Source organism: Jaculus jaculus, chromosome 13 (genome assembly GCF_020740685.1).
Source record: "Jaculus jaculus isolate mJacJac1 chromosome 13, mJacJac1.mat.Y.cur, whole genome shotgun sequence".
NCBI lineage: Eukaryota > Metazoa > Chordata > Mammalia > Rodentia > Dipodidae > Jaculus > Jaculus jaculus.
In genome coordinates, this window is record NC_059114.1 from 71983250 (window position 1) to 71996635 (window position 13386).

A 13386-nucleotide genomic window follows, 5' to 3' on the forward strand; every position below is an offset into this window, starting at 1 on the left:
CTTTTTCTCTACTTCCCCTTTAAGGTTGTTCACATGCATCATACATATCGCCAAAGAGGACAAAATCTTTAAGAGCCATAAATGCATGTATTAGTCTTGCCACATAAATTATGAGTATCAATATTCTTTCCTTATTTTTCCTGGTTGCTTTTCATTCTAATTTTATCTGCTTTGCTTTGTTTCAAATAATGCTATATACATATATATATATGTTATATATATATATATATATGTATGTATATGTATATGTATGTATGTATATAATGTGGAAAATGAATAAAGGGGAAAATTAAAATTTTTATTTAATGAAACATGTTTATTTGTGTATACAAATGCGTTTGCATGGGCATATATGACATTTAAATATCTCATCATCAACCTCATCTAACTTCTCAGTTCAGAACATTTAATGGGCTTCATTACTGAAACTGAAGTTGTTTTGGACTTCTTTTTCAATGTTCCCCAAATAGCACCTTGGGTAGCTGCATATTACTGATTTTGCTCCATCTGTGGGCTTTTGCTATGATGGACTTCAACCCATCACATTTCCCAAAATTGCATGTTATTGCCTTTCTAACCTTTATGCCCTCCCTAGTGTATTTAAACTTAATTGCTTTCATAACATTTCAAAATAAACTTTTAAATACTAGTCCCTACCCATGTGTTTCATAAAAGTGAAGCTTCATATTTCCTCTTTCCATTCTTTCCTCACCTAGAATTATTCCCACGTCTAGGAGTATTCTCATCTCATGCCCAGAGATTGTATGCCAACACAAAGCATAGATGAGGGCTGAAGACATGGCTTAGCAGTTAAGGCATTTGCCTGTGAAGCCCAAGAATCCAGGTTCAAGTTTCCAGAACCCACGTAAGCCAGATGCACAAGGTGGTACATACATCGGGAATTTGTTTGCAGTGGCTGGAAACCCTGACATGCCCATTTTCTCTCTCTATCTGCCCCCCCTTTCTCTCTCTCCCTCTAGTAAATTCGTTAATTAATTAAATTTAAAAAAATTGATGAGACAATTGACAATATAGAAGAAATAGAGTCTATACTTGAAAGAACTTGAGTTTTTCAGGCTGCATTTGTCTGTATAGCTTGTTGGTATATGAACAATGCATATGAGTTTTGGAAACTAGAATCTTTGATTTGAATACTATTTCTAACATTCTCCAGATCTGTAGCCTTTGGCAAACTAATTCTCTTGTAAGCTTTGTTCTCCCATTTAAAAAAGACGTGATAGCCCGGTGTGGTGGTGCATGCCTTTAATCCCAGCACTCAGGAGGCAGAGGTAGAAGGATCACCATGAGTTCATGAGTTCATGAGTTCATGAGGCTACCCTGAGAATACATAGTGAATTCCAGGTCAGCCTGGACCAGAGTAAGACCCTAGCTTGAAAAGACAAAAATAAATAAATAACGAACTGATACTTTTAATATTTAATTCCAAAATCCCTTTGTAAAGATTAAGATAAATATACAAGTTATTGTATTAAGAATCATTACTCTGGGCTGGAGAGATGGCATAGCAGTTAAGCACTTGCCTTTGAAGCCCAAGGACCCCGGTTCAAGGCTTGATTCCCCAGGACCCATGTTAGCCAGATGCACAAGGGGGCACACGTGTCTGGAGTTCGTTTGCAGTGGCTGGAGGCCCTGGTGCGCCCATTCTCTCTCTCTCTCTGTGTCTCTCTCTCTGTGTGTCTGTCATTCTCAATATAAATAAAAATAAACAAAAAAATTTTTAAAAATCATTACTCTATTTAATTATTTTTTTTTCAAGGTAGGGTCTCACTGTAGCTCAGGCTGACCTGGAATTCACTATGGAGTCTCAGGGTGGCCTCGAACTCTCGGTGATCCTCCTACCTCTGCCACCCGAGTGCTGGGATTAAAGGCGTGCGCCACCACACCTGGCTTCCATTTAATTTTTGTAATATCTATGAGACAATTATTGTCCTAGTTTTGCAAATGAAACTATCAAGAATGGAGCACTAGTGGTAGAAATAATAGTTGTTTATTCATTTGCTGAACAAGCACATTTGGAGAGTCAGGTTCACTCAGCTCAGCTTTATTCTAATTGAAAGAGCAACAAACATAGAAAAAATATACAGATGAAAAATTTGAAAATGTTAAGTGCAATGACAGAGTTCAAGGTAATTAAGAGAAAGCAGTGGAAGAGGATAGGAAGGCAAGCAGAGTTCAGAAAGGGCCTTGAGGAACTGGAAGTGAGTCCTGATGATGGAACAGAGTAGCGGAATCTACAGCAATCAGAGGGCAGAGTTCACACTACACGTCAGGGGTGGGTGGACTGAGCCACCACCTCATCGTGGCCATTAATAGAATAGATAGCTGTATGGCAGTTAGCAGTCCCATAGGATTACAGTGTTCCCAAGCAATGATTTGCTTATTGGACTTTGACAAAATGTCCTTCATGTTTATCGTTCTGGGATCCTAAGGTCATAGGAGGGCCAAAGACCTAATATGTGAATATTCCTGTCTTGATCCTTCTATGGGATTGACTTCAAAGTAAGCTCCTTGTCTATCAGTGTTCACTGGAGAGGAAAAAGAGAAATGATCTTTTAATGAGCAAAGCAATCCAAGCTATTATGTGCCTGCTGAGGTGCCACACAGTGCAATTTTCTCAGCTCTTTTGAACTCAGAATGGCTGTCCTCAAGATAGAGCAGAAGCAAAGCTATGAATAATAGCTGTCTTTGGGTCAGGTGCACTTTAATCCCTGCTTTCACACTTACCTTTCACTTGGAGTTCTGCCTGTGTCATTCCAGGATATCAAATGCATTTTGTGATTTTATTGAGAACATACTGAAAATTGGTCATATTCCTACCAGGTTATCCTCCTTTGCCCAGAAGGGTCCTCCTCAATGGGACTATTGGTAATGACCTGCAGGGTCATAAATCCACAAAATGACGTCTGTGGCTCTTACATTCTTTATAGCAATTAAATATTAATTTTATTATATGACCCTGTCAGGGGCTAGTCATATTCCCACCAGGTTATACTATGAGATCCTCTCTCCTAAGTCTCCAATCCATGGAGGTCCCCTTCTCAGTGGGATTATTGGTGATCCTTGTGGGGTAATAAATGTATCAGTCGGTCTCTGTGTGGTGGAAGGACAATGTTATAGTTCTTTCAGCAGCGTTCCTTGAGGCTCAGAAAGCGTGTTAGCAGTCTCCTTTAGTGTTGAGCTATCAGCAAGCCCTTATTTTCTGCTTTGATGAGTTTTGGGTCTGTACAGTGTCTACCGCCACCACCATGGAAAAGGTTCTTTGGCTACCTGTGAGAGCAGTACTCATATTTAACCCATCACTTCCTCTCCAGTGTTTCTTAGCCACTGATGCAGATGAGAGAGATGACTCATTCCACACTAGGCTCTCGGCTTTCTTGTCATTCTAATGAGTCTTTCTAGTATTTACCTCCATCTATAAAAAGCGGGTTCTCTAACCAAGAGTGATAGCAGCATTGGTCAAAGTGACAGCTTTGGGATGGGCATAACCTCTCAAATTATTTTAAAACAATGGCACCTTCCCTCTAGGGTCTACGGCTTTCTAAGCTGTAGTCTTCTGACTTGGTTCTCAGTGCCAGGTATAAATTCCCTCCTACTGAGAGGGCCTTATGTCCATTCAAAGAGCAGTTGATTATCCCCATAACTGATACACTGCTATGGCGGTACTGGTGGGTACATTTTGCCTGGCTGGTTGATTTTGTAGCTTGAAGGATCCACTGCTTGTTCACACTATTGATAACTTTCATCCACCAACAGCTCACATTCAACATTTCCAGCACTCTGACAGCTTTCCTGCAGGGAGATGGCTTCCCTCCCATTTTCAGTATGACTTCTCAGTGTCTTAGGATGGCAGCCTGTGGTGTATGTCTTCAGGAGTAGTATCTTACCATTTAGTTCTTGTGGATAACCAGGTTCTTTGACAATGGTCTGTACTGTTTTGGGTGCTTCACGGGCCTCCCTCACCAACAACTCACTGTGGGAATGGGGGAGATCACCCAATTTGGGTACTGGAGTTTACAAGAACATTAGAGAAAGATGGAATATTTTAAGGCAAACAGCCAGGCATGGTGGTAGATGCCTTTAATCCCAGCACTCAGGGGGCCAAGGTAGGAAGATAGCTATGAATTTGAGGCCATTCTGAGATTACATAGTGAATTCCAGGTCACCCTGAGCTAGAGCAAGACTCTACCTCAAAATAAAATAAAATAATTTTTAAAAGACCAAACATTCAAATCATGATCATATAAGAAGGTTAAGAGCTATAGGTCAAGAGCATGGAGAATGTATTCAATAATATTATACAAGAAAATTTTCCAAATCATTTTTAATCATTTATTTATTCATTATGTGTTAGAGAGAGGGGGAAAGAGAATGAGGAGGTACTCCAGGGTCTCTAGCTACTGCAAATGAAAGCCAGCCGCATCTGGCTTTATTTGGGTACTGCGGAACTGAACTTTGACTTTGCTGGCAAGCACCTTAACTGCTAAACCATTCCTCCAGCTCCCCTTTTTAAAAAATATTTTTTACTTACTTATTTATTGAGATAGAGGGGCAGATAGAAAGACAGGGAGAGAGAGTGTAAAAGAGAACGAGAAGGCCAAATTTTATGAAAGACAGGCCCATTCAGGTACAATATAAATGTACAGAACACCAAACAGACAGCCTCAGAGAAGAAATTCCTCACATCACCTTATAGTTAAAATGCTAAACATAGAAAGCAAATAAAAAGTACTAGAAGCTGCAAAAGGGAAACAGCTCAACACTTAAAAAGCTACACCTATCAGAATGACATCTAATTTTTCAATGGAAACTCTAAAAGCCAGAAGGGCTTGGAATGGAATATTTCAAATATTGAAAGCCTATGGCTGCCAGCCCAAACTATTATTCCCAGAAAAAATATCCCTCATAATAGGAGAAGGAAAAACATTCCATGATATAAAAAAAAAACTGGCTATATGAATACAGGAGCACTAAGCAGCCCTATATTGGATAGAGCCCTATATTAGAAAATATTGGATGGAGTACTTTGCACTTCTTAGGCAAGAAACAGAAAATAAAAGAAGAAAGACTTGGCTCAAAAGCCAAGACAGACTTTATTCAGGATAGCTTGAGAAGGGACCTGACCAGAGAAGTCAGAAGCTACTTCCCTTACAGACTAGGAAGGTCTTGTGGGACAGTAGAATCATTGGAATTCTATTATTGTAGCACATTCTACTTTGCCTCAAGGCTTGGGTTACTGTAGGAAAATGATAGTGAGACAGGTGATCTGGGCCATTTCAAGGAACTAACAATTGAGATGGATGGTCTGCATCATTTCTGGGAAGCAAGAGATTGTAAACAAGAACTTGTAAAACAGCAATCAGAGTTCAAAAATGAACACCCTGGGGGCTGGAGAGATTACTCAGTGGTTAAAGGCACTTGCTTGCAAAGCCTGATGGCCTTAATTCGATTTTCCAGTACCTACATAAAGCCAGATGTGCAAAGTGGTGCATACATCTGGAGTTTTTTTGCAGTGGGAAGAGGCCCAGAAAAATCCATTCCCTCTTCTCTCACTATCTTCTTGCAAATACATAAATAAGTAATGTTTAATGAAGACATTCTGGTTCTAACAACACTGAGGAATAAACATACTTGAGAGGCTACAGTATATTACAGACCTATACTAAACTAAAACTAGTATAAAATAAAATAGGAAAAAAAAGTTTACATGACTTTGAGGGGAAAAGGCTATAGGAGGGAGTAAGTAGTAATCAAAACAGAAAAGTCATTAAAGCCAATGAAGATATAAAATTTTTTTTTAATTTTATTTATTTATTTGAGAGTGACAGAGAGAGAGAAAGGGAGGGAGAGAGAGAGAGAGAGAGAGAGAGAATGTGGTGCCAGGGCCTCCAGCCCCTGCAAATGAACTCCAGATGCATGCACCCCCTTGTGCATTTGGCTAACATGGGTCCTGGGGAAATCGAGCCTCAAACCGGGGTCATTAGGCTTCACAGGCAAATGCCTAACCACTTAGCCACTTCTCCAGCCTAAAATATTTTTAAATTAGTTAAAATTTAGGGTAAATATTTGGCCAGACTTGGGACCCTCACTCAGATAAGTCATTAGTAATTCTCCATGGTTATATGTTTTGCCATGACACATTGAGGATATTCATATTTGGTATATAAAAAAAAAGTGGTGGTGGTTTGAATGTAAAATGACCCCCATAGACTGGTTTGAATCTTTAAACCGAAGATGTTGGCTTTCTGGAAGGTTGTGGAATCTCCAAGAAGTAAAGTCTTTCTGAAGGAAGAATGTCACTGGGTCTGGTCTTGAGATTCCATAATCAGTAATGTCCTCTCTCCTTCTCTTTCTCTTTCTCTTTCTCTTTCTCTCTTTCTCTCTCTCTCTCTCTCTCTCTTTCTCTCTCTCTCTCTCTCCCTCCCTCCCTCCCTTCCTCCCTTCCTCCCTCCCTCTCTCTCTCTCTCTCCTTAATACCAGCTTTCTCCTGCCATGCTTTTCCTACCATGATGAACTCTGCTTTCTGTAATAAGAAAAATAAACCCATTATTTCCCTAAGTTTCTTCTGGCCTGGTATTTTGTCCTAGCAAAAGTGAATCAAAAGCCCCAGAAAGACCTTGGGATGGAGCAATAATATAAAATAATGGTGACTTAATATTATATAGAACTAAACAGGCATCATATGACTTCACAGCAGTCAAATAGGCTTACAAGTGAAGCGATCTTAAATAAGAAAGACCAGGCTATATCTGCCAGCCTGTAACAATGACTGAGAGTTATTAATTTTATACCAACTTCAATTACATATACTCACTTCTGGGGCTTCTCTTACAAAGTCATGAAAAGTTAAGCAATTCAAATAATGGAAATACATTGCCTTACAGTTCTGGGGGCTAGAAATTAGAAGCCTTAGATTAAAGTGTTAGTCTGCTTGCTTTTTTATTTCTTTTTTAAATTTTTTTTGAGGTAGGGTCTTGCTCTAGCCCAGGCTGACCTGGAATTCACTCTGTAGCCTCAGGTTGCCCTTGAACCCATGGTGATCCTCCTACCTCTGCCTCCTGAGTGCTGGGATTAAAGGCATGCGCCACCACGCCCAGCTATCTGTGCTTTCTTGAATGATTTTAGAGGAGCGTTTTTCCACGATGTTCAGCTCTGGGTGTTTTCCAGAATCTTTAGTGATCCTTAGCTTACAAGTGTAAGGCTATAAGCACATGGCTTTGTCTTCTCTCTGTGGGTATTCACGTATTTCTTCTGTGCATTCCCACCTCTGATCCAATTGTCTCTTTTTATTAGTACAGTTATAGCAGATTAGAATCCCCCCGAGGAATCTCATTTTAACTTGACCTCCTCTGTAAAGACCCTATCTACAAATAAGTCACATTCTTAGAAAAATGACTCCAACTTTTTTTGTTGTTGTTTGTTTTTTCAAGGTAGGATCTCACTCTAGTCCAGGCTGACCTGGAACTCACTATGTAGTCTCAGGGTGGCCTCGAACTCATGGTGATCCTCCTACCTCTGCCTCCTGAGTGCTGGAATTAAAGGCATGTGCCACCATGCCTGGCCTTTTTCTATTATTTTATTTATTTATTTGAGAGCTACAGAGAGAGAAAGAGGCCGATAGAGAGAGAGTGTGTGGGCGTGCCAGGGCCTCCAGCCACTGCAAACAAACTCCAGATGCATATGCCCCCTTGTGCATCTGGCTAACTTGGGTCCTGGGTAATTGTGCCTCAAACCGGGATCCTTAGGCTTCACAGGCAAGCGCTTAACTGCTAAGCCATCTCTCCAGCCTTTTTTTTTTTTTTTTTTTTTTTTTTTGAGGCAAGCTAAGAGGACAAAATGCAAGCTATAGGGCATAATGCAAATTGTCAGTATTGTCATCATGTTAACCTGGGATACTCTATCAGAAAGGCAGCAGTTGTGGTGGCCCATGCCAGTATGAAATTGCTATAGAGATGGAGGCAGGAGGATCAGGAGCTTGAGGCCAGCCTGGGCTACACATTTGGCTAGGTATGGTGGCATGTGCCTTTAATCCCAGCACTTGAAAGGCAGAGGTCAGAAGATCACTGTGGGGCTGGAGAGATGGCTTAGTGGTTAAGCGCTTGCCTGCGAAGCCTAAGGACCCCAGTTCGAGGCTCGGTTCCCCAGGTCCCACATTAGCCAGATGCACAAGGGGGCGCACGCGTCTGGAGTTCGTTTGCAGAGGCTGGAAGCCCTGGTGCGCCCATTCTCTCTCTCTTCCTCTATCTGTCTTTCTCCCTGTGTCTGTCGCTCTCAAATAAATAAATAAATAAATAAATAAATAAATAAATAAGTAAATAAATAAAAATTAAAAAAAAAAAAGATCACTGTGAGTTCAAGACACCCTGAGACTTCATAGTGGATTCTATGTCAGCCTGGGCTAGAGCAAGACCCTACGTTGAAAAATAAAACAAAATAAAAAAGGCAAATAGGCCATAGTTGTCAGTTTCAACAAATAGAAAAAGAGACCCAATTACATAGTGTTTTCAAATTAATAGTGAGTAAATTCCATATATATGTCCCAAATCTGAATGTATTTATGCTAAAAAAAATGTTTATATGAGGCACACATTTAACTGGATAACCTGTATTTTATCAGGCAATCCTATCAGAAGGCCTTATGACCCACTTTTCTTACCCTAACGTTTCCTAGCGGCTGTTCCTTCCTATTATGATAGTAGAAACACTGATTCCAGAACCCACTGTGGAACAGGCATTTGCTCTGATTGAGGCACTAACTGTCCCCATGACTCAGTTTTTTCTCATCAGTTAAAGCAAAAAATAAGCATGTTTCAAGCTAGGGAGATGTCTTAGTGGTTAAGGAGTTTGCCTGCAAATCCAAAGGACTCAGGTTCAATTCCCCAGGACCCACGTAAGCCAGATGCACACAGTAGTACATGCATCTGGAGTTTGTTTGCAGTGGCTGGAGGACCTAGCATGTCCATTCTCTTCATATCTGCCTCTCTCCTCCCTCAAATAAATAAATAATATTAAAAAAAATAAGTATCTCTCCCCTGTCTACTGAAACTATTGTGGTGATACTCAAACAAGGTAAATTGAAGTGAAAATATCATTTGATGGCCATCTTATCAATATATCAATATAGAAAGCTGTTATTTATATACCTTTAAATTTTGATTATTCCTTGGTTGTCTGAAAGCCAATCCCACAGGTCATCAAATGGCACATGAATGCCTCCTTCTCTTGAAGTAAATAATGGTGTACTTCTAGAACCATTGCCATGGATGCAGTACTTCATAATAATGGACTGGAGACTGGAAATAAGAGATGTTGTTCATAAAAGTGACCCCCTAAGTTGATGATTGGGACATTTTGCTTTCAGACTTCTTTATAAAATGTAACAAAACGTTTTCCCATCAACATTATAATACATTTCTTTCTTTGGAGATGGAATTAGTGTTTTGCACCAGTAGGTGAGAAAGCATTTTTTAAATGTGGAGAAAAAAAAAGTCCCGACACATATACACAAAAAGTGGAGAAGAATCTGAGACCCTGAAAAGCTGAATGTTGACACCAGTCTTTCATTAAGAATATGCAACCAATTTTGAAGAAAAATTTCAAATGAGGGCTGGAATAATTACCCATACTTGATAAATAAAACAGTCAGCGAAGTTGCTATCAAAATGAAAATCTTTCATTTTATTTTGACTCTGTGGACCCATAATTAAATAGGTTTGACAGCTGCCTTAAATCCACACACCTAAGGAGGAAAATTATGTGTTTTATGCAGTAAGGAGATTGTGATTTGTATTTTAAATTCAGTCTCTAAGGAGTTTCTTGCATGAAGGTGAGAAATTTCTTTCATTTACTTGAAACAAAGTACTCTTGTCAGAATTTACAAAAAGTCCCATGAATTTAACAGTGAATTTTAGTAGATGGCTGGAGCTGCAGTTGCAAAATTATTTTCAATTTTAATTATTTTCCTCAAATGTATTATCACAAGGATGTGTGTACTCGAGATATGAATGTACCAGTGTAACATCACTTCTTCAATTGGATATGGGAGTTACTGTCAAGTGTTTTATCAACCCATTTCATTTTTTTCTGTTTTTATAATAGATTTATTTCACTAGGATCATCTTCTTTCTTTGATATTATTATATACTAATAGCATATATCTTCTTGTAGGTCACACAAAGAACAAATTCTGTGAATTTAATTGCCAAAGACAAATATTTATGTCATCTACAAGAGCTAACATTTCTTGTTCTAAGTTGAACTTTGTTCTAATTAATTAAGTTTTTTTTTTTTTTCCTTTTTAATCATCTTGTGTTTAACATGGCCTTAAGGCATTGAGGATATTTTTTTTAAATAGACAGCAACTAGATAATAACCAGTGATGTTTTCTTTTTTTCCAAAGTACACACCATAGGGAAGTGCACTGAGATGGTAAGTCAGTCTGTCTTGAGGAATAAGAAGGCCTATTTATTTCTGTTCTGCTCTATGTGAGCAGAGAGCTCCTCAGCAAAGGGACTGTCTGGAAGGATGTGGTAGCATCTTTTAAAAGGACACACTATCCGCTTAGTAAACATTTCCACTGATAGATGTAACAAATACCCACTAGAAAAATATTTCCTTGCTTTGTTTTGTTTTGTTTTGTTTTGTTTTTGTTGTTTTTCATGGTAGGGTCTCACTGTGGTCCAGGATGACCTGGTATGCACTATGTATTGTCAGGGTGGCCTCAAACTCACAGCGATCCTCCTACCTCTGCCTCCCAAGTGCTGGGATTAAAGGCGTGCGCCACGAAGCCCAGCTCTAGAAAAATATTTCTGTAAGTGGTAAGTTCTTAATTACTGACCACTGTGTGCTGTAAATGAGCTTATATTTGACAGCAATCTGAATCAAATATCACTGAATTTGGTACAATTTAGAGATTTTTTTTTTATTCTTCACATGCCTTTTACTTTTTATCTTATTCATCTTAGGTTTATAAGTCCTTTGATAGATGACTATGAATTGGATGCATACTATAGATAGCTAAGCTTTAAGACTAAGCAGAGGGACTAAAACAGATAGCTTAGTGGTTAAGGTACTTGCCTCTGAAGCTGAAGGACCTAGGTTCAATTCCTCAGTACCCACATAAGCCAGTTACGCATGTGTCTGAAGTTTGTTTGCAGGGGCTAGAGGCTCTGGTGTGCCCATTCTCTCTCTCTCTCTTTTTCTCTCTCTGTCTTTCAAATAACTATATGAATAAATTATTTTTAAAAAATACTAATCAGAAACTGGTGCTCCTAGGTGATTGCATCACATACCTAGGAATGAAACATTATTTACTATTCTCACTTTGTCCCACTCCCTCTTATTAACTATCACTTAAAATGGTGTGAAATAAGTAAGCAAACTTTACAATCTGTGGTCTCCTGTGCCCATTCTAGAACTGAGTCTCAAAGAGAAAGTGATCTTTCCAGAGCTCACACTGAGTAAATGCTCTAACCAGGCCTTTTACACATAGGCTGATACTGGGCCTATCTCCAGCACTGTATCAAAGTTGCCTCCTCCTTTTCTTTGTTGTGAATGTGTAAACGACAAAATTCTGGTTAGGGAATGAAAAGTATTTTATAAAGAATCTGCATGCCAACTTGCCAGTTCATTTCTTTCTTTCTTTCTTTCTTTTTTATTAAGGACATACTTTGTATGGATACATCATATGCTGGTACCATCTTTCCCCTCCTCCCTGCACCCATTCTGCTGGGGTCCCTCTTCAGTGGGGTTTCTGGCATTGCCCATCAGGTTGTGGGTTATGCATTGTGTGAGCAGCAGTTGTTGGGGGAAGGAAATGCTTCTGGGAATGATGTCCCAGCCTGTGGCTCTTACAGTCTTTCTGCCCCCTCTTCTGCAAACTTTCCTAAGCCTTAGTGGGTGTGTTTTAAGTCTACTTTAGTGATGAGCTCTTAGGGGACTCTTGTTTTATCAGTCAAATCAAACCCTTCTTTGGATACACTCATTTAACAATAATCATTTACTAAAAGCTATTTAGTAAAATTTCTAAGAGCCAGGCATTATTATCACTGCTGAGATCAACCAGTGATGAGTCATGAGATAAGACACACTTGCTTGTACACTCATGAGGGACTACAGTCAACAAAGAGGAACACCTTTACAAGGGCAGTAACGACGCTCTGTTGTTATGGCTTTCATAAAGGAAATAGAAGGCAGCACTGAGGGGCTGTGAAAGGGTAGGTAACCTTCCTAATTCAAGTAATCTTGATGAAGCACTTACTGTATTCCAGTTACCATCACTCTGTTTTGTACTAGCCATCTGATTCAAATTTTACTCAGATATATGCAACCATCAATGAAAAAAGTGAGACACCTAGAGGATAACTCACCTATGTAATTCATAAAAATGTCAGGGCTGAAATTCAACCAGCAATGTGGTGCAAGCCCTTCCCCCTGGCTCAGTTAGACCCCTCTTAAAGGAAAGGCTAAGATTTGTTGTTGTTAAAAAAAAAAAAAAAAAAAAAAAAACACGGTTTGGGGCTGGAGTAATGGCTTAGAGGTTAAGACATTTGCCTGTGAAGCCTAAGGACCCTGGTTCAAGGCTCGATTCCCCAGGACCCACATAAGCCAGATGCACAAGGGGGCACATGCATATGGAGTTCATTTGCAGCAGCTGGAGGCCCTGGTGTGCCCATTCTCTCTTTCTATCTGCCTCTTTCTCTCTCAAAAAAATAAAAAATATATATTTTTTAAAAATGCACTGTTTGGTCTAGTCAATGAAATTTATTACACCACCTGAACTATTTCACAAAATTCACACAAATTCCACAAGACATTTAAAATGCATCCAGGACATAGCATTGCTTAATGCTCCCACTGGTGGGATGGCTAAGCCAGAAAATTTGTTCACTGTGCTCATTTCTGTTATGTTTTCTCAGGGTTCAGATCATTGGAAATCAACCAGGTGGTGGAAATCACCGAATGGTATCATTATGACCGCAGAGCACTAAATAGACACAGCTGTTATGCTCAGTTACTTAAGAAACACCTAAGCTTTGACCATCTCGAAATTTCCCCTTTAGCAAGTGACTGGCCCAGCACTAAGCTTGTAGCAACAGTATACAGAGTGTGACATGGTTGGTGCCTCATTTCTTTCAGGCCTTTCCTGAGTTTCACTGTTTTATAATTTTTTTTTTAACGTCAATCTAAACCCATTGACCACACTCCCTATTCCCATTGGCTATAGAACTTTTATAGCAAATAGCGCATTTATGTTTTGACTTGGTGGCCTATGTATTTTCTTTAGGGTGCTAGTTAGAAAGCTAATTATAAGTAGCAACTGAGAAGAGAGTGGCAAAAGTCTTTCAGTAATAAGTAGCACCGTTTTGT

The 13386-nt window shown here is 39.3% G+C and overlaps 1 pseudogene; it reads left to right on the forward strand.

Moving 5' to 3' along the window:
- Positions 1-13129, forward strand: part of LOC123454072 — a 52082-nt pseudogene extending 38953 nt beyond the window's left edge.
- Positions 13130-13386: the final 257 nt, after the last annotated feature.